Genomic DNA, 26,596 nt, shown 5'->3' with positions numbered 1-26,596 from the left:
GTGAAGTCAGGAGAACCTTTCTGTGCACAAAGGGGTTAACTCCATGGTATTTGGACTTGCCCGAATGTTCTCAGTGTTCTGGGGCTGAGTAATTCTTAGAGGGCTAAATAGAAACGGGAAATGCAGTCTGGGCGATAGGGCATTGAGTTCTTCACAAAAACATAATGCATGGAAAGATACAATAAATTCAAAATGTCAGGCTTAAAATCAACATTTCTTTTCTGCTGTTGTTGATGTTGTTCAAAAATTAGCCATAGTTTGGATAGGCTAATTAGAAAACCTTCAATGCAGTTGAATTAGAGTTTTTCTGTCCAGTCTCAACCAATCTGAGAAGAAAGTTGAGGTGAAATTTGGACAAAATGGGGGCAGGTGGGGGATGTTAAGCGGTTATATGTGTATGCTAATTCACTTAAACTCTGACTTACCAGTGCATGTGGGCTAAGTCGCTTCAGTCTTGTCCCACTCTTTGTGACCCTATGGACTAGAACCCTCCAGGCTCCTCTGTCCATGGGGATTCTCCAGGCAAGAATACTGGAGTGGGTTTCCATGCCCTCCTCCAGGGGATCATAAGTAATTCACAAGATAACTTATACTCCAGTCAAATTACATCATTTCCACTCCCCCACCCTGTTGTCACCAATTTATCTTGAGATGCTGCTACTTCCCATCAATGAACATCTCAGGCTTGGTATTGATAAACTCCAAGGCTCACTGCTCCCCTCACAGTCGTTTGAGAACCCACCTATAGTTGGCCATCAAGTATAAGACTAACCTCCTAACCACTTTTAGAAGAAAAAAAATATAAGGTGTTTTTTTCAGGAAGCCCTCAGCAATATCCTGTCCAAGCTGGACACGTCGAACAGTGTTTCAGTCCTCTCCAATCCTCTGCCTCTTAAATCTGTGGTTCTCAGCCTAGGCTGCAAGTCAGGATCCCCTGGGTAGCTTTTAAAAATTTCCAAAGCCCAGGCTACATCCCAGACGAATTATATCAGTGTTTCTGTGGGTGGAACTGAGGTATCAGTATTTTTCAGCCCCCAGGCAATTCTATGTGCAACCAGGGTAGAAAGCACCATCCTGACTGTTGTTTCTGTATCTAGTCTTGCTCTCCTTCAATTCCACTAACGTTAGGAATGAGGTTTCAAAAGTAATACATACGGTCATGTTTTCTCCCCATTTCATGGTTATAAGGGCTCCTTAATGCCTGCAAGAAAATATTCAAATACACTAGCATGACAATCACATCTTCCTGCACTCCAGTTCCTTCTCCAGCTGTACTTCCTGCTAATCTCTGCCTCCACACTAGCAACCCAGCATGCAGAACTACCCAAACCCTTTGTACACACATCCTAGTCTTGGAACAACTTTCTGGCCAGAAATTCTCTCTCCCCCCTGCCTAATACCATCTCATATCTATCTTTTATTAATTCACTTTTGGATTCAAGTCTATTGTTTGTCCCTGGGAAGTCCTTCCTGTCCAACAGCCCCAGGTTGGGGTAGCTTTTATCACCACTCGTGTAGCCCCTAAACCCTAGACATATCTGAAACACAGGCAGAGAAGATGCTCATCAGCACCAGTACTATCCCGGTATCCTAGCGTCCCCTCTAGTATAACTGGAGAGGCTGTCCACTTACTTGTTTTGTCTCCAGCTAGATTATGAACCACTGGGAACAAAGATCTTGTCCGCCATTACCTTTGGAGCCCAGTTCAGCATCTGGCCCATGGTGGTGACACAGAGTGAATGACAGGGCTGAGTGAGCCAAGCCAGCTCTACCTAGGAGACTTCACTTTCAAATTCAGTCTTATGTTGTTCCTGGTGGGGAATACCTCTCATGTTCTCTGAATCTTCTCAGTGAAATCCAACCCACTTTTCCTACGGTACCTACAAATGGTCCGCATTCTAGAGCTTCCACGAGATGCTACTGAGAGGTACCTGCGAGGGGACAGCAGTTAGATTTCACATTAAGGGTCAAAAGGCCTTGAGTGGTATATTCTCAGAAGGGAATGACCTCTGCTACATGTCAAGAATCAAATAATTTCTGTGGCTTCCAAGACATTGAACAACATCCCAGTTGATTCTCATTGAGAAAAAGATAGGAAACACCACCAGACATAGGTCAGCATGGGAAGAGATTTAGACCATCAAGCTGTACTTTGCAGTTGCGATAGCCTGGGGTTCAGCACCAATGGGATGAAGGTAAAGAGAAAGACCTTGATACCATTGCTTCTGGAAGTCCTGCTGGCCACAGTCATGCTGCCTGCCCCAAGAGCTGAGGAGCAAGGGTTAGTCAAGAAGACAGAATGTCCCACGGTGACCTCCTGAAAGCATAAAGCTAAGCTAGTGGAGATGGCTGTGTGTGACAGGAAGAAACAGAGAGGCAGAGAAGGAGAAAAAGAAGGAACAAGGAAAAGGACAAGGGAAGGAGAGAGATTTTAAAGGTAAGATGAAGAAAGGACAGGAGAGGGTTGAGGAGGTAGCCATCAGCTATAGAATCACCTGCCTGTGTGCTGTGCTAAGTCGCTTCAGTCATGTTTGACTCTGTGTGACCCTATGGAGTGTAACCCACCAGGCACCTCTGTCCATGGGATTCTCCAGGCAAGAATACTGGAGTGAGTAGTCATGCCCTCCTCCAGGGGATCTTCCAGACATCTTTTAGGTCTTTTACATGAACCCACGTCTTTTACGTCTCCTGCATTGGCAGATGGGTTCTTTACCACTAGCACCACCAACCCTCTACAAAGTGAAGAGTCAATTTTCATTTCACAGATGAGGACAATGCAACAGAAAGCAGTTAACTGAGACAACGTTAGGACTCTACTAAATAACAGAAATAAAGAGGAAAGAAAGGGAGTAAGACTCTGAACAGCATATATGTGTAAGAAAAGGAACATGTGGGAAGCAGGAAAAGGAAGAAAAACAGGGAGAAAGGGCTAAGAATATAATTTAGAAGCAACGAAGGCAGTGTTTATGTGTCCCAGACATGCAGCATGAAGCCCACGTTGCCTGGGACCACACCAGTCTCACCCTTCTCTGAGTAGATGGACCTTAGTTAGTTAGTTAGTTCAGTCGCTCAGTCGTGTCCAACTCTTTGTGACCCCATGAATCGCAGCACGCCAGGCCTCCCTGTCCATCTCCAACTCCCGGAGGTCACTCAGACTCATGTCCATCGAGTCAGTGATGCCATCCAGCCATCTCATCCTCTGTCATCCCCTTCTCCTCCTGCCCCCAATCCCTCCTAGCATCAAAGTCTTTTTCAATGAGTCAACTCTTCGCATGAGGTGGCCAAAGTACTGGAGTTTCAGCTTTAGAATCATTCCCTCCAAAGAAATCCCAGGGTTGATCTCCTTCAGAATGGACTAACTGGATCTCCTTGCAGTCCAAGGGACTCTCAAGAGTCTTCTCCAACACCACAGTTCAAAAGCATCAATTCTTCAGCGCTCAGCTTTCTTCACAGTCCAACTCTCACATCTATACATGACCACTGGAAAAACCATAGCCTTGACAAGATGGACCTTTGTCGGCAAAGTAATGTCTCTGCTTTTGAATATGCTATCTAGGTTGGTCATAACTTTTCTTCCAAGGAGTAAGCCTCTTTTAATTTCATGGTTGCAATCACCATCTGCAGTGATTTTGGAGCCCAAAAAAATAAAGTCTGACACTGTTTCCACTGTTTCCCCATCTATTTCCCATGAAGTGATGAGACCAGATGCCATGATCTTCATTTTCTGAATGTTGAGCTTTAAGCCAACTTTTTCACTCTCCTCTTTCATTTTCATCAAGAGGCTTTTTAGTTCCTCTTCACTTTCTGCCATAAGGGTGGTGTCGTAATCTGAGGTTATTGATATTTCTCCTGGCAATCTTGATTCCAGCTTGTGCTTCTTCTAGCCCAACGTTTCTCATGATCTACTCTGCATAGAAGTTAAATAAGCAGGGTGACAATATAGAGCCTTGACATACTCCTTTTCCTATTTGGAAACAGTCTGTTGTTCCATGACCACTTCTAACTGTTGCTTCCTGACCTGCATACAGGTTTCTCAAGAGGCAGGTCAGGTGCTCTGGTATTCCCATCTCTTTCAGAATTTTCCACAGTTTATTGTGATCCACACAGTCAAAGGCTTTGGCATAGTCAATAAAGCAGAAATAGATGTTTTTCTGGAACTCTCTACTTTTTTCCATGATCCAACAGATGTTGGCAATTTGATCTCTGGTTCCTCTGCGTTTTCTAAAACCAGCTTGAACATCTGGAAGTTCACGGTTCACATATTGCTGAAGCCTGGCTTGGAGAATTTTGAGCATGGACCTTACCTGGGCCCAAACCCAGGAGCTCACGTGCTGCCTGACCAGGTTGTATTCTGGAATTTCGGAAATAGCTTCAGGGAAAAAGTCTGCTTCAAGTCTGCTAAGCCTTTGGTAGACTGTGGAGAGTGTGGAAGAAGACAGAACATGCACCAGACCTAAGACTCTGTGCTTCTTCTTGTGCCTGGGACCCCAACCTGGTTGGGCTAACATCTCCAGGCCCATTGACTGAGACAAGAGGCCTTTCCAACCCCACACTCACACCCCAAATACAGCCTGCTTAGAAATTGCATCCTGGTTCTCTGGAAATCACAGGCCAACTGAAATGAGCTTTGTTCTTATTACTGTTTTGCATTTTTTAGGGGAATGTTTGTCAATTTTAAATGTTAATCAGAGTTTCTAAGTTGGAGGAACCCTCTTTTTCTCCTTCTTTCCTTATGTGTTGACACATAAGAGTCACAGCTTCAGAGAGTCTCACCAGCTTGGTGGGAACCATAGATTCAGGATGGAGGTGAGCAGCCCCCAAATTGCTTGCATTCCTTTTTTCAGTTATCAGCCATCATTTTTCAACAGGCTCATATAACATGCCAGTCTGAATCCACAGAGCTCCAAAACTATAGCTATTTGCTATGGGAATGTTACTAAAACAACAAAAACAAGTTGTAACCAAGTACCCGGTTGTATCAGGCGTTATGAGGTTAATAATATCACCATAACATAATAACACATTTTATAGAGCACTCAACATTTCATAGATGGTTTTCACACATACTATTTCATTTCATTGATATTAGCAATCCTAAGTGGTAGGTGAGGCAAATATTTTGCCCTCTGCCTGGATAAACAGCATGAGGTCCAGACCGGTTAAGACATTAGTGCAAGTTCATATGCTTCCTAAGAGGATGTGAAATTGAAACTTCTCACCTTGACTTTGGCGCCCTTTCCGCTGTCTCATAGATTTTGATATGTTTCTCTCTCTTCTAAGAAAAAAATCTCACTATAATTCACACTGGTGGTATTATTTCTGATCTGGGGACTCTTAAAAGAAAGTTTCACGTTTGTTTGCTTTTGTTTTGCTTTTTAAAAAGAACTGGAATGGGCTATTATCTTACTTAAAAGCCATCTCTTCTTCAAGCTAAATACCACCATTTCCTTCAAGCCGGAAGATCTGAGGAGATGCAGAAAGAGAGGTGTGGAGAAAAAGCCCGAAGACATTCCCTTCCTGGGAGGGCTCAGCACAGAGTGCCTCTGACTTTCTGGGGAGCAAGCCCATCCAGGGATATCTGAACTAAAGGTCTCGATTTTTTTTAAAGTACTTAAGCACATTATCTGAGGCATGATCACTGAAAGGAAAGTAGCATCATGCAGTAAGTATGCTTCCAAATTACTAAAATGAACTGACCTTTTAAAACAACCCTAAGGTTACTTATTAGCCCTGCTCCTTTCAAACCGTAGAGGAAGATGAGCAGAACTTTTTTTAAAAAAAAAACTTTTTTTGTTGTTCTTACTCCCATCATTGAATATTTGGCGACCACATGTGCTTGGCTTATTTTTTTTAATTGTGTTTATAATTCTTGAAAAAGCCCGTCTCCCAGGAATGCATTGCCTGCTACAGCATGCGGTTTTCATGCACGCATGTTTTGTTCATGCATAAGGTATTCTCATTGTAATCATTTCAGTTGAGGTCCTGTTAAGTATAGCATTTCTTTGTTGTAAAGAACTAGCTGACTTTCCTTCTCAAAACTAGAAAAGGGTAAATAGGCAAGGGACCAAAGTACACGTGCTCATGAATTACAATTAGCACACAACTTCCAGGGTATGGCACCATTTTGTTGATTCCTTGAGGGAAAGAACTGTGCTTTATCCATATCAAGGAGATTCCCTGCGTCCAAACCTGACTGTCACTTACTCAGTTTGATCTTGATTATGCTATTGGACCTCTCTGTACCTCAGTTTGCTCATCGGCAATACCACCTTTGAAGAGGTACTGTGAAGGTTGAATACAATAATGAATATTAAAATCTGGCACAAAGCACTCAAGAAATATTAGCTCCCCGCCACATTATTCACCTTAGTATCCCCACAAGGAAAGCACTTGATTATTTGTTTGCTAATGCTTTAAGTATGCCAAATTCTTGCTTTAATTCTTTTTTCTCTAAATTAATAATCAGACAAAGAAGATATAAAAATAAGGCCAGAGGATGCCAGATGTAATAAAAAAATGTAGGAGGGTGAGCTGGAGGAGTAGCACAGAGTGCAAGCCTGCCCAACTTCAAGCTCATCTTAAAGTTCTAGATGTAAGGAGTGGATCATAAAACATTAAGTGGATGACGTCAGCTGACTTCAAGACTCACAGCTCTTCACAGCCTGAGAGTACCCTCTTTCAGAGAGATTCATTATATAATTAGCACCAAATATTCAAGATAGAGTGTTTCAAATTATTTTTGTCACAGCTTGTTTAAAGTAGTGAAAAATTAAAAACAATATAAATGTGTAATAATAGGGGCATGACTAAATTGTAATGACTCACACAACAGAATACCATTTGGCCAATGTAAGACAGATCTGTATTTACTGATGTGGAAAACTGTTTACAATGGTAAGTGAAAAATGCAGGTTACATATACCCACCCATATGTATAAAATGGACAATTTTTTCTGGCATATTTGTGGGCAAATTTGCACAAAATTTCTGGCAGATTATACAGCAAATCATTTTCCTCTGGGTGATGGATTTGGGGTACATTAATTTATTATCTCCTTTTTGCATTTCTTAGTATTTTCTACTTTGTCACTACTATCCATTGTTTCTGTGATTAAAAAACAGGAAGGATGAAGCATGGAATTATTTTCAAGTAATTAAATATTTGTCTATAGCTTCTCATTCCTGATAGTCACTGCTTTGAGATAAGGCAGCTTAAATTGGGTGATCTGAAAGCCTTGATTTTGGTCAGCAACATTTCAGTCTCTTTCTTAAATATACATTGAAAAATACATGTACTCGATATTATAAGAGGAAAAATAAAGAGTTCCTGCCAAACATAAAATGTAATCAAAAGTTTGAGTTTTGAATTGTACTTATTTGCAGTGAATCTGCTTTTTGTGACATGACTGATGGAGGAAGTGCCAACGTCACAGTGTGCTATTTGCCAAGAGATACTAACCAGTGAAGCAATGAAAGCAACAAATTTTAAAAAGCATTTACATACAAAACATAAAAAAGCTTAAAACCAAGCAAATATCTTTAAATATAGCAGCTAAAAATGTAACCATAAACACTGAAGAAATAAAAACTGTCTCTAAAATTACAGTTAGCTCAGGCAAAGTAATGGGTAAGGTCTATCTAACTTTCAAAGGACAGATAATTCTTATATACAATAAATGTTCTCAGATCATAGAAGAAGATGGAAAACTTCTCAGTTCAATACGAAAAGCTAGTACAGATCTTATATTAAATGTGTGAGGACATTTAGGGAAATGTTATAAAGACTTGAGAGGGACAATTCAACTAGAGGTCAATCTCACTCAGGTACATAGAGGAAAAAAATCTTAAAGAATAAGAACATTTAATCCATTATTGTATGAAAACAAAGTGAAATAGGATTTTCTCAGAAATGAAAGGATAGTTCAACATCAGGAAATTCATTATATGTTCACAAAATTGATAGATTACAGTAAATAAGCTCAACATTCAGAAAACGAAGATCATGGCATCGGTCCCATCACTTCATGGGAAATAGATGGGGAAACAGTGGAAACAGTGTCACACTTTATTTTTGGGGGCTCCAAAATCACTGCAGATGGTTACTGCAGCCATGAAATTAAAAGACGCTTACTACTTGGAAGAAAAGTTATGACCAACCTAGATAGCATATTCAAAAGCAGAGACATTACTTTGCCAACAAAGGTCCATCTAGTCAAGGCTATGGTTTTTCCTATGGTCATGTATGGATGTGAGAGTTGGACTCTGAAGAAGGCTGAGTGCCTAAGAATTGAAGCTTTTGAACTGTGGTGTTGGAGAAGACTCTCGAGAGTCCCTTGGACTGCAAGGAGATCCAGTTAGTCCATTCTGAAGGAGATCAACCCTGGGATTTCTTTGGAAGGAATGATGCTGAAGCTGAAGCTCCAGTACTTTGGCCACCTCATGCGAAGAGCTGACTCACTGGAAAAGACCCTGATGCTGGGAGGGACTGGGGGCAGGAGGAGAAGGGGATGACAGAGGATGAGATGGCTGGATGGCACCAAGGACTCAAAGGACGTGAGTCTGAGTGAACTCTGGGAGATGGTGATGCACAGGGAGGCCTGGCGTGCTGCGATTCATGGGGTCGCAAAGAGCTGGACACGACTGAGCGACTAAACTGAACTGAACTGAACTGAAATAAATAGATAAAATATTTAATTTAGAAAAATATTTTTCCAAGTATCAAGAGGAAAAGATACATAATTAAAATGGCATTATAATGCAAGATTGTGCAGTTAGATCAGTGAAATAGAATAAAGAGTTCTGCTAATGGATCCAGGTCTATATCCATGTATCAGTGTAAATTAATATTAACAATGCTATATTCCAAAATGATGGAAAGAAACTAAATCATTAAGGAAAATCATGCTGAAATAATTTTGTATTTATTGGCCATTTATTTAGGGAGGAATTAATGAATACTCCTAATTCCTATTGTTATTGTTGTTTAGTCTCTAAGTTGTGTCTGACTCTTTGCCACCCCATGGACTGTAGCCCACCAAACACCTCTGTCCATGGGGTTTTTCCAGGCAAGAATACTGGAGTGGGTTGCAATTTCCTTTTCCAAATTCCTATTGTACCTCCAAATAAATTTCAGATTGTCAAAAAAGCTTAACGCAAAAATAAAAGCATTAGAAAAGCACATGAGAGAACATTTTCTAGATATTTTAAAGAACAAAAATAATGAACAATTAAAACTTGTAATGGCAAGTAATATCTTTAATAAATTAAAATATTGTAGCAGATTGGAAAAATATTTGTGGCATATGTAAAGGACAAGGGATGAAGGTCCAGAAAATATAGATGATACGAATCTGTGAGACAAATAAACCAATAGAAAATGGATGAAGGCTATAAACAGACAATTCACAGAAGAAATGCAAGGATATATTCAAGGCATATATAAAAATATACTCCACCTCATTACTAACCAATGGGTTATTTTCCCACCTATCAGTTCAGTCGCTCAGTCATATCCAACTCTTTGCAGCCCCATGAACTGTAGCACACCACGTGTCTGGGTCCATCACCAATTCACAGAGTCTACCCAAACTCATGTCCATTGAGTCAGTGATGCCATCCAACCATCTCATCCTCTGTCGTCCCCTTCTCCTCCTGCCCTCAATCTTTCCCAGCATCAGGGTCTTTTCAAATGAGTCAGCTCTTTGCATCAGGTGGCCAAAGTATTGTAGTTTCAGCTTCAACATCTCCTTCCAATGAACACCCAGGACTGATCTCCTTTAGGATGAACTGGTTGGATATCCTCGCAGTCCAAGGGACTCTCAAGAGTCTTCCCCAACACCACAGTTCAAAAGCATCAATTCTTCTGCACTCAGCTTTCTTTAGAGTCCACCTCTCACGTCCATACATGTACTACTGGAAAAACCATAGCCTTGACTAAACGGACCTTTGTTAACAAAGTAATGTTTCTGCTTTTCAATATGCTGTTTAGGTTGGTCATAACTTTCCTTCCCTCCACGGTCCATGGGATTTTCCAGGCAAGAATACTGGAGTGGGCTGCATTTCCTTCTCCATGGGATCTTCCCAACCCAGGGATCGAACCCAGGTCTCCTGCTTTGCAGACGGACACTCTACCATCTGAGCCACTAGGGAAGCCCTTCAAGAAGTAAGCATCTTTTAATTTCATGGCTGCAATCACCATCTGCAGTGATTTTGGAGCCCCCAAAAGCCAATTTAAATATTGATAATATGCAGTGCTGATGAGGGTGTGGTGGCAGGAGGGGGAGAAGCATTTCATGTTTTGTTGATGGGAGTACAATCTGTAAAACCTAAACTCTGCCTTTGAAAGGTAATTCGGCAATATTTACCAAATTACCTGTAATAATACTTGCTTGAGCAGTTGCATTTTTAGAAATCTCTCCTACACAAATGCTCCCACTTAATAATGCAGAACCTAAAGCAATTTAACTGTCAATTAATTGAAGTATCTTTAATAATATTAATGGCATTTTTATTCTACAGAATATACAATTGAAAAGAATGAAGTAAGCTTTTATTTTCTGCTCTTTAATGATCTGCAAGACATGTTGCTTTAAAAAAAAAAAAGCAAATTGTGGAGCACAAAGAGCAATATAATATGGGGGGAGCCCCAAATGCTTGAGGAGGAAAATGAATAAATATTTGCTCTAAACTCTTTTCAAAGATGGAGTTATTGGAGGCAAAAGAGTAAAGAGGCACCTTTAGCCACCATCTTGACTTGTGATATCTCATTGTCAGAATCAAGATACTGAAACAGTCATTGAATAACAAAAATCATTATTCGTTCTTGCCTCTAGTTAACTGTTATTTGCTCAAATCATATTTGTAGACTTGATTAGAGTTTACTTACAAAAACATTCAATTATAATAATACTTTTTGTCCATAAAATGCTTTACAGTTTATATAGTACTTTCTAATTCATTATCATTCTTGGTCTGGAAAGCAAATATTACTACCCCCACTTTCCAGGTGAGGCAAAATCAAATGAATTGTCTAAAATTACAGAGCTAGGACCGTATTAAATCTGTGCTTTCCTATCCTATTTCCATTGATTATGGTATGACATCAGACCCAAGGTTACTGAATGAAAATATTGCTGTTAATAGACTTTTAGATACTAAAAGATGACTCAATAGGAGACCAGCTAAAGGAACTTAGTTATTGAAGAACACAAATTCTCCATTGAGCATTTCTACACGTAACATTGTCCCAAAGCATGAAGACAGCAGTAGTGTTCACTCCAGATTTACATAATAGCCTAAGAATTTATGTGACTTCCCTGAACACATGGCTAAAAAACAGCAGAGTCAGGTCTAGAACCTCCTTCCTCTGAGCCTAATCCACTGATCTCTTCACCACTGCACTTTCACCTTTGTATCATATTCCTCCCACACAGTTCATCTTGGTATTGAAGATGCAAATTAAATGATCAGAGTGGAATATGTACAAATTAAGGTTTCCAGTCCTTCTTGCTAACTACATTCATACTGCTTTGAAAATATGAGAGATTGTGATAAACCTTAGCCACATGTTATTGGTACAGAGTCAGTTAAAAAGACCCTAGTACTAAAAAAGTCTAGAAGAAAATTGATTCCAGCAGATTTCTTTTCAGATGAAGGAATGAATGGAAGTCTAATGAGGTAAAGTGACTTTTTCCATGTGAGTTCAGCAAGTATCATAGACAGCTGCAAATGCTGTTCTCCTCTCATTTCCCTGTCCTGTCTCAATGATTAGAAGATTTCACCTAGCATAGGAAATCCCAGAGAGACCAAAGAGATGAGAGGGTAACAAAAGGAAATTCAAGTCTGAAAACCTATGTTAAAAAGAATTTAAAAAGCAGAAGTAATGACATGAAATTGGTGTTTTTATATGTAGTCTCACAATTTTATTTTTAGAATTGAGTCCATTTATTTAGGGTTTGAATCTGTCCTCTAACTTCTTTTTTTTTTTCTACCTATTGTATTCTTTTTCATTCCTTCTTGCCTTCATTTGGAATAATTAAATATTTTATTATTCCATTTCCCTCTTTCTTAACTTTCTGTTTAAATATTCTTTTATCATTTTTGAAATGATTTTCTGACAGATTTCATTATGTACCCTAGATGTATAGCAATTTAGAATTAGTAATCTTATTCCATTCTAAGCAATGGGTCTTTAGATACTTAATCATATTTACCCATTCTTTTCTGTATATTCAAGTATTTTTATTCTTCTCATATTTTAAATCCCAAAGATTTTTGTTTATTTTGAATGTTACATATTTTTAAAAATTCTACTCAACTATTTATTCTTTCTGTTGTTCTCCTTTATTTTCGGTATTCCACTTTCTATATGTCTTCTCTCTTAAAGTATTTATTTCAGTATGGGACTACCAGCAAGAGTTTTTGAAAGTTTCTCACAGTTTGTTTTTACTTTGCCTTCTCTCTTAAAGGAAATTTTTGCTAGATGTAGAATTCTAGGTAGAGGGTTTTCTTCCTTCAGCTTTTTAAAGATTACATTTTGGCTTCCATCTTTGCTGTTGAAAAGTCACACTTATTGTTGTTGCTTCTAGGCAGATAATTTATCTTTTTATTGGTTGACATCAAGATTTTTCCCTTTGGTTTTCATCAGTTTTTCTAGATTGTATCTAATGCATTTTTCTTTGCATTGATCCTGCTTAAGGCATAAAATGCTTCTTGAATCTAAGGTTTACTATCTTTCCATCAGTTTGGAAAAATTCTCAGACATTATCTCTTCAGATGTCTTATATATGTCTGTATCAGTCATTATTTTTCTTTCTAGTACTTAAGTTTTTATACATTTTAATAAAGAGGAGCTGTGTCCAACCTCTTGTTAATATCTTCTGACTTTTCATTTGTTTCTGAGGTTTTGCTTCTGGAACTTCCATTTGATTTCCTTTATAAATTTCACTGTTTAAATGATCCAAACTGTCTTCTATTTTTCTGAATATATTATTCATAGTTATTTTAAACTCTGTCTGCTTGCTCGAATATTAGGCTCATCTGTGGGCCCATTTTTATTGGCTGTTTTTACTCTTAGCTTCATTTGGTTTTGTTTCATGGCTTATCTGTTTATTTTTGTTCAAATGTCAAACATTAAATATTAAAAGTTGTAGAGAATCTGGATGCACCTGTAACTTCTGTCAAGCAGGTAGAATAGGGCACATCACCTTTGGCTGATCAAAAGAGTTAATTCAAGAATGGATTTCAGTGTTTCAGTCTTGGCTTATTTCCAATTTGACCTTTCTGCTAAAGGAACAGTGTCTTGACTGAAAGCTCAGGGTATTCAACAGTAACCTCTCTCCCTTGGGAGAACCTGAAGTCAAATTTTGTCTCTGCATCACCTTGAGACCAGTAAAAACTCCATTTGCTTCCTTGGTACTTCTGATTTCTGAATGGCTTGAAACCTTAATTCCTGGCTACCTTCATAACTTTGAATTTCCAATTTTGTCTTCCAGATTCTGAGAGAAGACTGAATACTCTGATCAACATATCTGACTCTTAAGAGATGTTCTATGTTTAGCTTCTTTGGCTCTCAGCTCATTATTTTATAAGTCAAGGAGGAAAATTTGCCTAAAATACCAACCCTATTTCAATCTGTTTTCCTTGCCTGCTTCAGTTATATTTAAGAAGGAAGTAGACAAAGGGTGAGGTTGGTGCATGCTCAGTTGTGTCTGACTGTGGCAGCTCTATGGACTGCAGCCTGTCATGCTCCTGTGTCCATGGGATTTTCAAGGCAAGAACACTGCAGTGGCTGCCCTTTCCTCTTCCAGGGGATCTTCCCCACTGAGGGACTGAACCTATGTCTCCTGCATCCCCTCCATTGGCAGGTGGATTATTTACCACTTGAGCCATCAGGTGGGCCCTGTACAGGATCATGGACCTTCAAACCCTGGCTGTTTTGGTAGGATTTTTTTTTTATGTTTAAAAAGTATGTATTTTAAATTTCACATAATTTCTCCAGTTGTTCTCATTTGAAAGTTAGAACTGCTATGAGATATTTAGTTATTGGAAATAGAACTCTTGTAGAAGATGTGATGTGAGGGAAATAATATAGTAGTTCTTGCACAAGCCTCAATTACAAATTTGGTTAATTTTTTGATTAAAAAATACAGCCACTATGGAAGACAGTAAGGAGGTTCCTTAAAAACCTAGGAATAAAATCCCATATGACCCAGCAATCCCACTGGTATGCATATACCCTGAGGAAACCAAAATAGAAAAAGATACATGTACCCTAACATTCATTGCAGCACTATTAACAGTAGCTAAAATGTGGAAGCAATCTAGATATCCATCTACAGATGAATGGATAAAGAAGCTGTGGTTCATACACACAGTGGAATATTACTCAGCCATAAAAAGGAATGCATTTGAGTCAGTTCTAATGATGTGGATGAACCTAGAGCCTATTATACAGAGTGAAATAAGTTAGAAAGAGAAAAACAAATATTGTATACCAACACATATGAATGGAATCTAGAAAGATGGTACTGATGAAATTATTTGCAGGGCAGCAGTGGAGACACAGACATAGAGAACAGACTTATAGACATGGGGCAGGGGAGAAGAGGGAGGAAGAAGTTGGGATATACAAAGAGAGAAACATGGAAACTTGTATTACCATATATAAAACAAATAGCCGATGGGAAAGTTCTATATGACTCAGGGAACTGAAACTGGGGCTCTGTAACCACCTAGGGGGTGGAATTGGGAGGAAGATGAGAGGGAGATTCAGAGGGAGGGAACATATGCATCAGTTCAGTTCAGTTCAGTCACTCAGTTGCGTCTGACTCTTTTCAACCCCATGAATTGAAGCATGACAGGCCTCCCTGTCAATTACCAACTCCCAGAGTTCACCCAAACTCATGTCCATTGAGTCGATGATGCCATCCAGCCATCTCATCCTCTGTCGTCCCCTTCTCCTCCTGCCCTCAATCCCTCCCAGCATCAGATCTTTTCCAATGAGTCAACTCTTTGCATGAGGTGGCCAAAGTACTGGAGTTTCAGCTTTAGCATCATTCCTTCCAAAGAACACCCAGGACTGATCTCCTTTAGAATGGACTGGTTGGATCTCCTTGCAGTCCAAGGGACCCTCAAGAGTCTTCTCCAACACCACAGTTCAAAAGCATCAATTCTGCACTCAGCTCTCTTTAGAGTCCACTTATCACATCCATACATGACTACTGGAAAAACCATAGCCTTGACTAGACAGAATTTGTTAGCAAAGTAATGTCTCTGCTTTTCAATATGCTATCTAGGTTGGTCATAACTTTCCTTCCAAGGAGTAAGCCTCTTTTAATTTCATGGCTGCAATCACCATCTGCAGTGATTTTGCAGCCCCAAAAAATAAAGTCTGACACTGTTTCCACTGTTTCCCCATCTATTTCCCATGAAGTGATGGGACCAGATGCCATGATCTTCATTTTCTGAATGTTGAGCTTTAAGCCAACTTTTTCACTCTCCTCTTTTACTTTCATCAAGAGGCTTTTTAGTTCCTCTTCACTTTCTGCCATAAGGGTGGTGTCAGCTGCATATCTGAGGTTATTGATATTTCTCCTGGCAATCTTGATTCTAGCTTGTGCTTCTTCTAGCCCAGCATTTCTCATGATGTACTCTGCATAAAAGTTAAATAAGCAGGGTGACAATATACAGCCTTGACATACTCCTTTTCCTATTTGAAACCAGTCTGTTGTTCCATGACCACTTCTAACTGTTGCTTCCTGATCTGCATACAGGTTTCTCAAGAGGCAGGTCAGGTGCTCTGGTATTCCCATCTCTTTCAGAATTTTCCACAGTTTATTGTGATCCACACAGTCAAAGGCTTTGGCATAGTCAATAAAGCAGAAATAGGTGTTTTTCTGGAACTCTCTTGCTTTTGCCATGATCCAGTGGATGTTGGCAACTTGATCTCTAGTTCCTCTGCCTTTTCTAAAACCAGCTTGAACATCTGGAAGTTCACAGTTCACGTATTGCTGAAGCCTGGCTTGGAGAATTTTGAGCATTACTTTACTAGTGTGCGAGATGAGTGCAATAGTGTAGCAGTTTGAGCATTCTTTGGCGTTGCCTTTCTTTGGGATTGGAATGAAAACTGACCCTTCCCAGTCCTATGGCCACTGCTGAGCTTTCCAAATTTTCTGGCATATAGGGTACGGTTCTTTCACAGCATCATCTTCTAGGATTTGAAATAGCTCAACTGGAATTCCATCACCTCCACTAGCTTTGTTCGTAGTGATGCTTTCTAAGGCCCACTTGACTTCACATTCCAGGTATCTGGCTCTAGGTGAGTGATCACACCATCGTGATTATCTTGGTCATGAAGATCTTTTTTGTATAGTTCTTCTGTGTATTCTTGCCACCTCTTCTTAATATCTTCTGCTTCTGTTAGGTCCATACCATTTCTGTCCTTTATCGAGCCCATCTTTGCATGAAATGTTCCCTTGGTATCTCTAATTTTTTGAAGAGATCTCTAGTCTTTCCCATTCTGTTATTTTCCTCTATTTCTTTGCATTGATCGCTGAGGAAGGCTTTCTTATCTCTCCTTGCTATTCTTTGGAACTCTGCATTCAGATGCTTATATCTTTCCTTTTCTCCTTTGTTTTTCACCTCTCTTCTTTTCACAGCTATTTGTAATGCCTCCCCAGACAGCCATTTTGCTTTTCTGTATTTCTTTTCCATGGGGATGGTCTTGATCCCTGTCTCCTGTACAATGTCACAAACCTCTGCCATAGTTCATCAGGCACTCTATCTATCAGATCTAGTCCCTTAAATCTATTTCTCACTTCCATTGTATAATCACAAGGAATTTGATTTAGGTCATACCTGAATGGTCTAGTGGTTTTCCCTACTTTCTTCAATTTAAGTCTGAATTTGGCAATAAGAAGTTCATGATCTGAGCCACAGTAGCACCCAGTCTCATTTTGGCTGACTGTATAGAGCTTCTCCATCTTTGGCTGCAAAGAAGATAATCAATCTGATTTCGGTATTGACCATCTGGTGATGTCCATGTGTAGAGTCTTCTCTTGTGTTGTTGGAAGAAGGTGTTTGCTATGACCATTGCGTTCTCTTGGAAAAACTCTATTAGCCTTTGCCCTGCTTCATATACCTATGGCTTATTCATGTGATGTTTGGCAGAAACCAACACAATTCTGTAAAGCAATTATCCTTCGATTAAAAAACTAATTAATTTAAAAAATACATTTCATGACATTACACATATACTTACCTCAAACACAAATAAATCTTATATAGCTAGTGAAGTCCAAATAGGGTCTGTAGATTGGACTAATATCCGTCTTCTGGTTTTGATATTGTATTGTAGTTATACAAGATGCCAACTTTGTGGAAGGCAGGGTGAAGTGTCATTCACCCAAGTTAGAAAGCTAGTAAAGCAAAAAATTTAGTAGAGAATTCTTTTTAGTAGAGAATTATTCTTTTGATAATAAGAGCAATATTTGCTTTTCATAATAAAATAATTTAATGCAAAAATGTGTAACATAGGATGTTAAAATCACTCTAGTTATCATCACAGAGGAAACTACTGTTAACAATATGATGCATCTTTATTAAACTTTATGTGAACAATCATTGTGATTTATTGGATGATTTTAAGTGCCTTCCTGTGCTCAGTCATGTCCAACTCTTAGTGACTCCATGGACTATAGCCCGGGCTTCCCTGGTAGCTCAGTTGGTAAAGAACCTGCTGCGATGCAAGAGGCACTGGTTCAATTCCTGGGTCAGAAAGTTCCCCTGCAGAAGGGATAGGTTACCCACTCCAATATTCCCAGGCTTCCCTGGTGGCTCAGACAGTAAAGAATCTGCCTGCCATGCAGGAGACCTGGGTAAAATCCCTAGGTTGGAAAGATCCCCTGGAGGAGGGCATGGCAACCCACTCCAGAATTCTTGTCTGGAGAATCCACATGGACAGAGGAGCCTGGCAGGCTACAGTCCATGGGGTTGCTAAGAGTCAGACATGACTGAGCGACTAAGCACAGCACAGGACTGTAGCGTGCCAGATTCCTCTGTTCATGGGATTTCCCAGATAAGAATACTGCAGTGGGTTGCCATTTCCTTCTGCAGGGGATATTCCCAACCCAGGAATGGAACCCTGTCTCTTGAGTCTCCTGCATTGACAGGCAGATTCTTTACCATTATCACCACTCTGGGACGCCCAATTTTAAAGTAACAGTTCCTAATTATTCTCATAACTTTTAAATGATGGCTTTTTCCTCCATTTCTTCATAATAGACTCAGGATGTATTTCAAATTCTCAGGGACATAACTCTGTTTTACACATTTTCTTTCTGACATTTTTTAATTCCCAAGAACTCAAATTATTCCTTATTGATTTGACTAATTTTCAATCATTTATTCTTTTTTGATATTTTAAAATTCTTTATTACCTGTGTATACTCATTATGCCAAGAAAAGTGAAATTTGCTGTATCCTTAAGGTACAGTAAAATTCTGCTATCAAATTAGATATCAAAGCATGATTTTAATCGAACAGGCATGGAAAACAAACCTGTTGTTGCAAGGGAGGGGGTGGTACGGGGAAGGATGGAGTGGAAGTTTGGGGTTAACAGATGCAACCTATTATATACAGAATGGATTAACAACAAAGTCCTGCTGTAGAGCACAGAGAACTATATTCAGTAGCCTGGGGTAAAGCATAATGGAAAAGAATATTAAAAAGAATATATAACTGCATCACTCTGATATACCACAGAAACGAACACATTGTAAATTAACTATACTTAAATAAAAATATATTTTCAAAAAGCATGGTTTTATTATGCAAGGACATGCACGGTGCTGAAAGAATACAATGCATGTTGATATTCTTAGACAAGCATTCACCACAGAGAAGCAGTGGTCAGAAAATTTTTTAATTAAAATGGAATATCTTCTGTGGCAAAATTTTTTCACAAAAATAAAAAATGAGAACAAGTCTGTAACCAAACTAAGTTTTCAAGGAGTTCATTTGTTATCCAAGCAAGGACAACTGTTTACCAACGGCGAGTTACTCAAATAGTATTTGATCAAGCGTTTGTTTTTAAGATAGTTTTCAGTTATTGGGTGTAGTGTTTTGATACTATCACTTGTATTTTTCATTTAACACAATCAAATGCATATCACTGATACATTTTTATGCTCCCTATTGTTGTGTGTATGTATGCCTTCTGTTTTGTTAGGTTCATTATAAAGATGCCAGACAACCTATGGGAAACTCATGTGACAAGTTTGTGTCTCCCTGAACAGTTCTCAGCAACTTTCAGTAAACAGACACTAATTTTAAAATTTAAAGATACATTTTCTAAAAAATTATCGAAACTTTATCTTTGAGAACTGCCACAGTTTTGGCCAAAATGTACCCTTTGTCACATTACAGGATAAACTTTTGAACAACTCACCTAAAAGACATTCACTTTATGACATGTAAGTTACTCTCCATCTCGACTTCAGGAAGAAGTAATTTTCCTTTGCCACATAAACATGTGAAATTATGCCAATGGGGAAAGTAGGCTCTGGACTCTTTAAACTATATTTTTAAAAGAAATTAGACTATGTGAAGTCCACTGATTTCACAGATTGGTTGTTTGCAAGCATGCCAATTCAATTGGAGCAATTTCCTTTAGCCCATTAGAGAAAAGTTATAGAGAAGCCCAGTGTAATCTTCTGAATTTATGGTATCATCTGAGAAGGGATACTCTGTGACTATGAGAAGTTATAGTAGTTTGAGGCTAAAAGGAGTGGGGGCAAATGGTATGATTACGCTTTCCTTCATGAATCAATTCCAGATGTTGCCATTAGATTCTCTGAGTGTTGAAGGATAAAAAATATTGGTGCTGGAGAGACCTTAGAGATAATCTAGTGGAAAATTCTCCTTTTACAGAGAAAGAAACTGAGGCCTGAAAAGACTGTGTGTACAAGTCATCTAGTCAGGTAGGAACAGAGATGAGCTTAGAACCCAGATCTCTTGTCTAACTCAATAATAGTCCAGTGATTTGGTTCCCATAGATGAGAGTAATTAGAAAGTACCCAGACAGCTTTGAGATAAATATCTCTTTTTATCCCTCTACAACCAGCACATAATATTAATCTTTCTTTTTTTAAAGCCTGTATTATATAGATGCCTGAATAACAGAAAGTATGGGAGGCACATTAGTAGGATAACTGGAAAAGATCTAAGGTCTTTGATGAGTACATAACCAGAAATATACTGTTGAATTATACTATAATTTGTTTCTGCTTAAGCTTCCCTGGTGGCTCAGACGGTAAAGCGTCTGTCTGCCTACAATGCGGGAGACCTGGGTTCGATTCCTGGGTCGGGAACATTCCCCTGGAGAAGGAAATTGCAATCCACTCCAGCACTCTTGCCTGGAAAATCCCATGGACGGAGGAGCCTGATAGGCTACAGTCCATGGGGTCGCAAAGAGTCGGACACAACTGAGCGACTTCACTTTCACTTTTGTTTCTTCTTAAATATGAGATGCCCTCTAAATTTTCACTTGTAATAAATGTCTCTAATTGAAGAAAGAGTATCAAGTACATGTGACATAGACCTGCTATTCGCTGAAATTTTTTCAAAAACAAAAATATCACCCACTGTACCATTCTTAATATTTCAGATTAAATGATTTTTCCTTTTCTCTTCTAGAACTGTTGCTGTTATTTAATCACTCAGTCATGTCCAACTCTTTGTGACCCCATGGGCTGCAGCACACCAGGCTTCCCTGTCCTTCACCATCTCCTGGAGCTTGCTCAAACTCATGTCCATTGAGTCGGTGACGCCGTGCAACCGACTCTTCTAGAATTCTAATATGATATCTTGATTCAATGTTTATTTGGGGAATTTGAGATGGCTCTTTTAGAATGGCCACTTTACAAGTGGTCATCTCATATTCCTCCCTCCCACAGGGACTCGAGTCCAGTAATTAAGTCCCCACAGCACAGAGGCACAATGTGTGCTACATGAAAACCAATGCTGGTTCTCCATTCTGGCAGGAGGAACACACATGAGGGCTGGGGACCAAGGAGGAGGGAAGAGACGAGGCCAAAATCTCAGCACGCAGGGCTGCAATGCATTTCGATTCAGTTCCTAATTACCAACGGATCCTAATAGAGAAGTTCTAAACTGCACATTCAGTTTGAAAAATTCGATTCTCAAGTTCTTTCTTACATCCAAAGAAGTAACTTATTAAAATATTAATTCAAAAAGCAAATATAGGGACAGCTCAGTCTAAAGGCATATTTTACAATCTAGTTTGCCAAAGGGAAAGTGTTTCTAAACTCCAAGCTTCAATTTCCTTATCTATTAAATGCTGAAAGTAATAATCTAGATAGTTTTAGCTTGCACTCAGTCAACATAATTCATGTAAAAGAGCTATTGGACAACAAGTGAATTGTTATGGGTTTGTCATATTGTTGTTAATAGTAGTCTCTCACTATGTAATCACAAGGTACCTGCTTTAAAACAACAGTGCTCAGAAACATTTCCTTAGTAATGTTAATAGTTAAGACTCTTCATTTCTGAACATAACATAGCAGAGAGACAACATAAGGCAAGTGCCATAACCATTTAATAGAAAAGTGATACATATATACACATTGTTAAGCGTTCAGAATGCCCAAGAAGAAATCTATGAATATCTGAATATCAGTAAAGTGCAGGAAACTAATAGTTTATAAATTAGTATTAATCTAGAATGATCCTATTACCTCAAAGAAACCAAATATTTGAAGCTTACATGACATCAAGCACAAGGGGGTTTAGTAATAATACATAAGTGCATGTACCTCTAAGGAATGTTGAATGGTATTACACAGGAAGTACCATGGGGATTAACTGAATGAAAATGTGTGTTTACAGCAGGATTTCTAAAACAGAATTGCCTCATTTTGAACAAGTGTCTTATTAACCTGCCCCATACCCATGTACCTGAATTGAAAGCAAATATGATAGAAAGAAAACAGTATCCCTAGATAGAGTCCAGACAAAGAACTCTTAGATCAGAGAGATAATTTTAGTGAACAAGTAAAATGGTCACCATTCTGCAGTGTGTTAGAGAGAAGCTGTAACAGTCAGGACAAGCAAGGTTGTTCTGTGGTAACAAACAGCCCTCAGAAATTTCAATGTCTTGAGTCAAAGGTTTATTTCTTATTTTTGCAGTTTTCTACAGATCTGGAGGTCTCTCCTGGTCAGCCAAGCTCCATTTGTTAGCTCAGAATCCCACTCCTCTTCAATCTTTTGGCTCCCCCAATCAACACATGCCCTCATGGTTGCTGTAACAAAAGAGCAAGCTGACAGATATACAGACACAATCCAGGTGGTGTGCAGTGGTAAAACAATCTTCCTGCTAATGCGGGAGACACGAGAGACATGGGTTTGATTCCTGGGTCAGCAAGATCCCCTGAAAAAGGAAATGGCAACCCACTTCACTATTCTTACCTGGAAAATTCCATGGACAGAGGACCCTGGCCTACAGTCCATGGGGTCACAGAGTCGAACACAACTGAACGCACAGTCCTTGGTCCTTGGCATTTCATTAACACATGGGTTTTCACTTACTCCTAACTGGCTAGAATTAGTCACACTGCCCCATGTAAATACAAGGGGGTGAGCAGGGAAGTACACTTTCCCCATGTACTATTGCATGTCACCAAGTCTTTGCCAAAGAGGCTCACTTTCTGTAGAAAATTACTGAAAATGACTATACATAAAATGTATACCTAAAATGTTTAAGTCTTGAGCAAATACAGAAATAAAAATGACCACTTTTTAATAAGGGCCAGAACATTCCAACACAGACAATATGGAGAGAAGACATCAAGGGACGCACAGATGTTAAAGGTAATCATTCGAACTAGAGAAAGCACTGGAAATGATCTGTAGATTCAGCTGTATATCTTATTCATTTGGTGGTACTAGAACATACTACAACAACTTTTACCTGAGGGACACTGCACAGCACAGATTCTATCTTCTCTAAATGTACCCTGTTATTGGTTTCATAAAGTGCAAATTTAAAAGACTATCTAGATGGCTGGACTGTTGTAATAACCAAGGTATTAGTATCAAGAAACAGCAAGATAGAGTACAGACAGCCCTTAGAGCATGGTACCTATTTCATGCCATCAAATTCAGCCCTTAAAATTTCAAAATGAATCATACCCGAGTGGGAAATGTGCCACTAGACACATTTGTAAGCACAGGCCAAGGGGAAGTTTTGTCTGATAAATTTTATTTCCTTTAGGATGTCCTCTGAAATAGGTGGCACTGTCATTTGTATCCTGAATAATATGGAGACTTTCCCTTCCTGAGTCTCTCTCCCGAGGCCACACACCAGCAAAAGCTTAAGGCAAGTCAAGCCTATGACGCATCTTCCAAATGAATAAAGCACCAATGGGTCTTTATCTGTTAGGAAGAAGTGGTGACAAGTTGTACAATACTCAAAGGCCACCTAGATCTCATGTCCATATGCAGTCATTTTAGGACCTAGTAATGCCACTGTCATTTACTCTTGCTACTTTTTTCTGCTAATCAAAAGAGTTTTTTACTCAAACTAAGTTAATCAGGACTCAAACAGTATAGTTTTGGGAAACATGGTAACAGGATCTCTAATCTAGGGAGAGAAATTCCCAAAGCCCCTTTGAATAAAGGGTCTCTGGAGGGAGAGTTTACTGGGAAAGCATATCTTTCCTTTTCTTTTTTTTTTTTTTGAACATAGTACAAATTTATGAGACTACCCAAAATCAGACTCGAGCAAATTAAATCAACCAGGAATGTATGCTTCAGGTAGAGTGGAGGGATGGGGCACAGAAGCATGCTATGTTTTGCTTCAGATCTCAGAAAGGGAAGCACAGACTCAGCATTTTTTTTTTTTTTTTCACAGAAAGAGCATTGTCTTTATTGTCCAAATCTGGAATCTTAAAACTTCCCTTGCATTCTAGAGTACGGTATTTATGCAAATATGTGCCCATTTACACTCAGCTTTGTTACCTCTAAGAAAAATGCTAACATTATTTTGGGAAAAGGCATTAAGGTATTTTCAGAGGCTTCACAGATAGTTGGTGAAATGCACTCAGTGACTTATGTAAAAAGGATCAGCAGCACAATTTATAGATTAAATTCCTCTTTGTATCCTAGGATTATACTGGACTTCATTAGTTGTTGGTTAAGGGCCTCCCTAGTGGCTCAGATGGTAAAGAACCCACCTGCAGTGCAGGAGACCTGGGTTTGATCCCTAGGTTGGGAAGATCCCCTGGAGAAGAGAATGGCAACCCACTCCAGTATTCTTGCCTGGAGAATTCTATAGACAGAGGAGCCTGTCAGGCTATAGTCCATGGGGTTGCAAAGAGTTGGACATGACTGAGTGACTAAGCACAGCATAGCACAAAAAAGAATTGTCCAGAAATCAGCAGGCAGGATGTAGTTTGCTGATTCTTCTGTAACTAAATGTTTGTTTGAGGTAGTTGACCAATGTGAACTGGAGTTGGATTAATCTCTGACCTGAATGTTCCTCTCAGCAGACAGGGGCCTGGAGTATTCTTAAATGTCCTCATGCATGAAATAGTGGTTCTCAATAGGAGTATGATTGGACCATCTGCTAACATTATTCCAAATACACAGAGCAAAGTAAAAATCAAAGTAACTGCAGCCCATCAGATTAAATATTTCTTCACCACAAAAGATATTAATTGCTAAGAGTCCTCTAAGATAAACAGGAGAGATCATTGAAACCATTAAGTTGGGACCTTTTTATACCATAATGTATCCGCATTTTGCCTGCATGCATTTGCTAAGTCACTTCAGTCGTGTCCGACTCTTTGCAACCCCATGGACTATAGCCTGCCAGTCTCCTCTGTCCGTGGGATTCTCTGGCCAAGAATACTGGAGTGGGTTGCCATGCCTACCTCCAGAGGATTTTCTCAATCCAGGGACTGAACCAGCATTTCTAATGTATCCTGCATTGGCCAGCAGGTTCTTTACCACTGGCGTCACTTTTAGGCAATATCAATTAACTCTGCTTTAAAACCTGAAGTGATTTTTATCATTTTTTACTTCCTCTCATTTCCCATACTTCTACTGTCCAATTTCTGTTGCTTTTCTTTTCCTAGGTTACTGTTGATGACTTTCTTATTCCTTTATGCAACTGCTGTTCTCTTGGTTGTCTCATCTTAGTTTCATATTTAAATGAATGCAGTGTTTATCACCAGTTTTTACTACAGTCTGTCTATTCCTAAATTCTTTATTTTGACTCAACTTGTTTGGAGTAATTTTTCATCAGTTACTTTTTTCAGGGATGACTTATGGGTGCCATGTCTGTTGCATTTGTTCCTATTTCAGGATGTCTGGATTAATCTTTATATCTGAACAACAGTGTCTAGTTTGTTAAGATTCTTTCCCTTTGAATTTGATAGACATCTATCCATTGTTTTTAAAGTACCTGTTACATACAACATCAAATTTCTCTTGATGAACATTATGCCCTTTTGAAGAAATTTTCTTTTATCACATTTATAAATACTTTTCCTTTTCCATTTCTCAACTTTAGAAACAGAAAGAGTCCTTTTGCTGAATCATTTAAGATATCTTTGTATCTTCATCTCTGCTTTGTCTTAATCTCCATATCTTTTCCCCTCTGAATTCTCTGAAAATATCTCAAGCCTTCTTCTAGAAGCAGTCAATTTAATTTCTTGTTCGGGTGCTTCTTAACAACACACGATGGAATTATTTTAACTTATTATTTCATAAAAGCAATAGAAAGGATTAATTGATAAGGGTTGATGCTTAAGTATGAACCATACATATCTGGTTAACTAATATAAATGAAAGTCTCATTATATAAGGTTAATTTACAGTAGAAAATTCACTTAAAGTGAATACATTTAAAACAAGGACTTGACTGAAATTTAAAACTATGAAGGCAAGTTTGTGTCAGTTTAGGTTATAATCTGTTAATTTTTAAAACAAAGAAAAGGATCAAGTGTTTGAATTTAAGGCCATCATTTTTTGACACAATTGTATCACTGCTCATTATAATATCTCCTTCCCTTCACACATGACTTTAATGAAATGATCATAAAGAGAGTCATTTCTCAGGGCTTCCTTAACCATTTGACACGTAAGTCATTGTCTGCCAACATACTTGTCATATGACCTTCCTTGGTGATTTTCTATTCTTCAAATGTTGACCGATCTAAAACTACAAGATGTGCAAATGCTGTGGTTAAAGTGATTTTCCAACAGCATTTTTATGAAGTCTCATACCATTTACAAAGTTTTAAATTTAACCTTGTAATCAGGTTATACTGTATTTTGCATTTTACTGCTGGATGCTGTAAGAGACTGACCAATTCAGACATCAACATGAAGCATTCTATCGTCAAATAGCATTTGGATGGAGGCAATTTTTACATGTGTTGAGTTCTGTCAGTGTTCCATTTCCATTTTCCTGCCTACTTTACAATTCCAAATACTTGTAATCAATAAACGTGTATATTAATGAATTATAAATTTATTATTCAGACCCTAATAGTAACGAAGACTATTCAAAAGG

This window comes from Oryx dammah, unplaced genomic scaffold (assembly GCF_014754425.2).
Source record: "Oryx dammah isolate SB20612 unplaced genomic scaffold, SCBI_Odam_1.1 HiC_scaffold_11050, whole genome shotgun sequence".
Classification (NCBI taxonomy): domain Eukaryota; kingdom Metazoa; phylum Chordata; class Mammalia; order Artiodactyla; family Bovidae; genus Oryx; species Oryx dammah.
The sequence above is the reverse complement of the archived record's forward strand: the minus strand, read 5'-3'. Positions refer to the sequence as shown.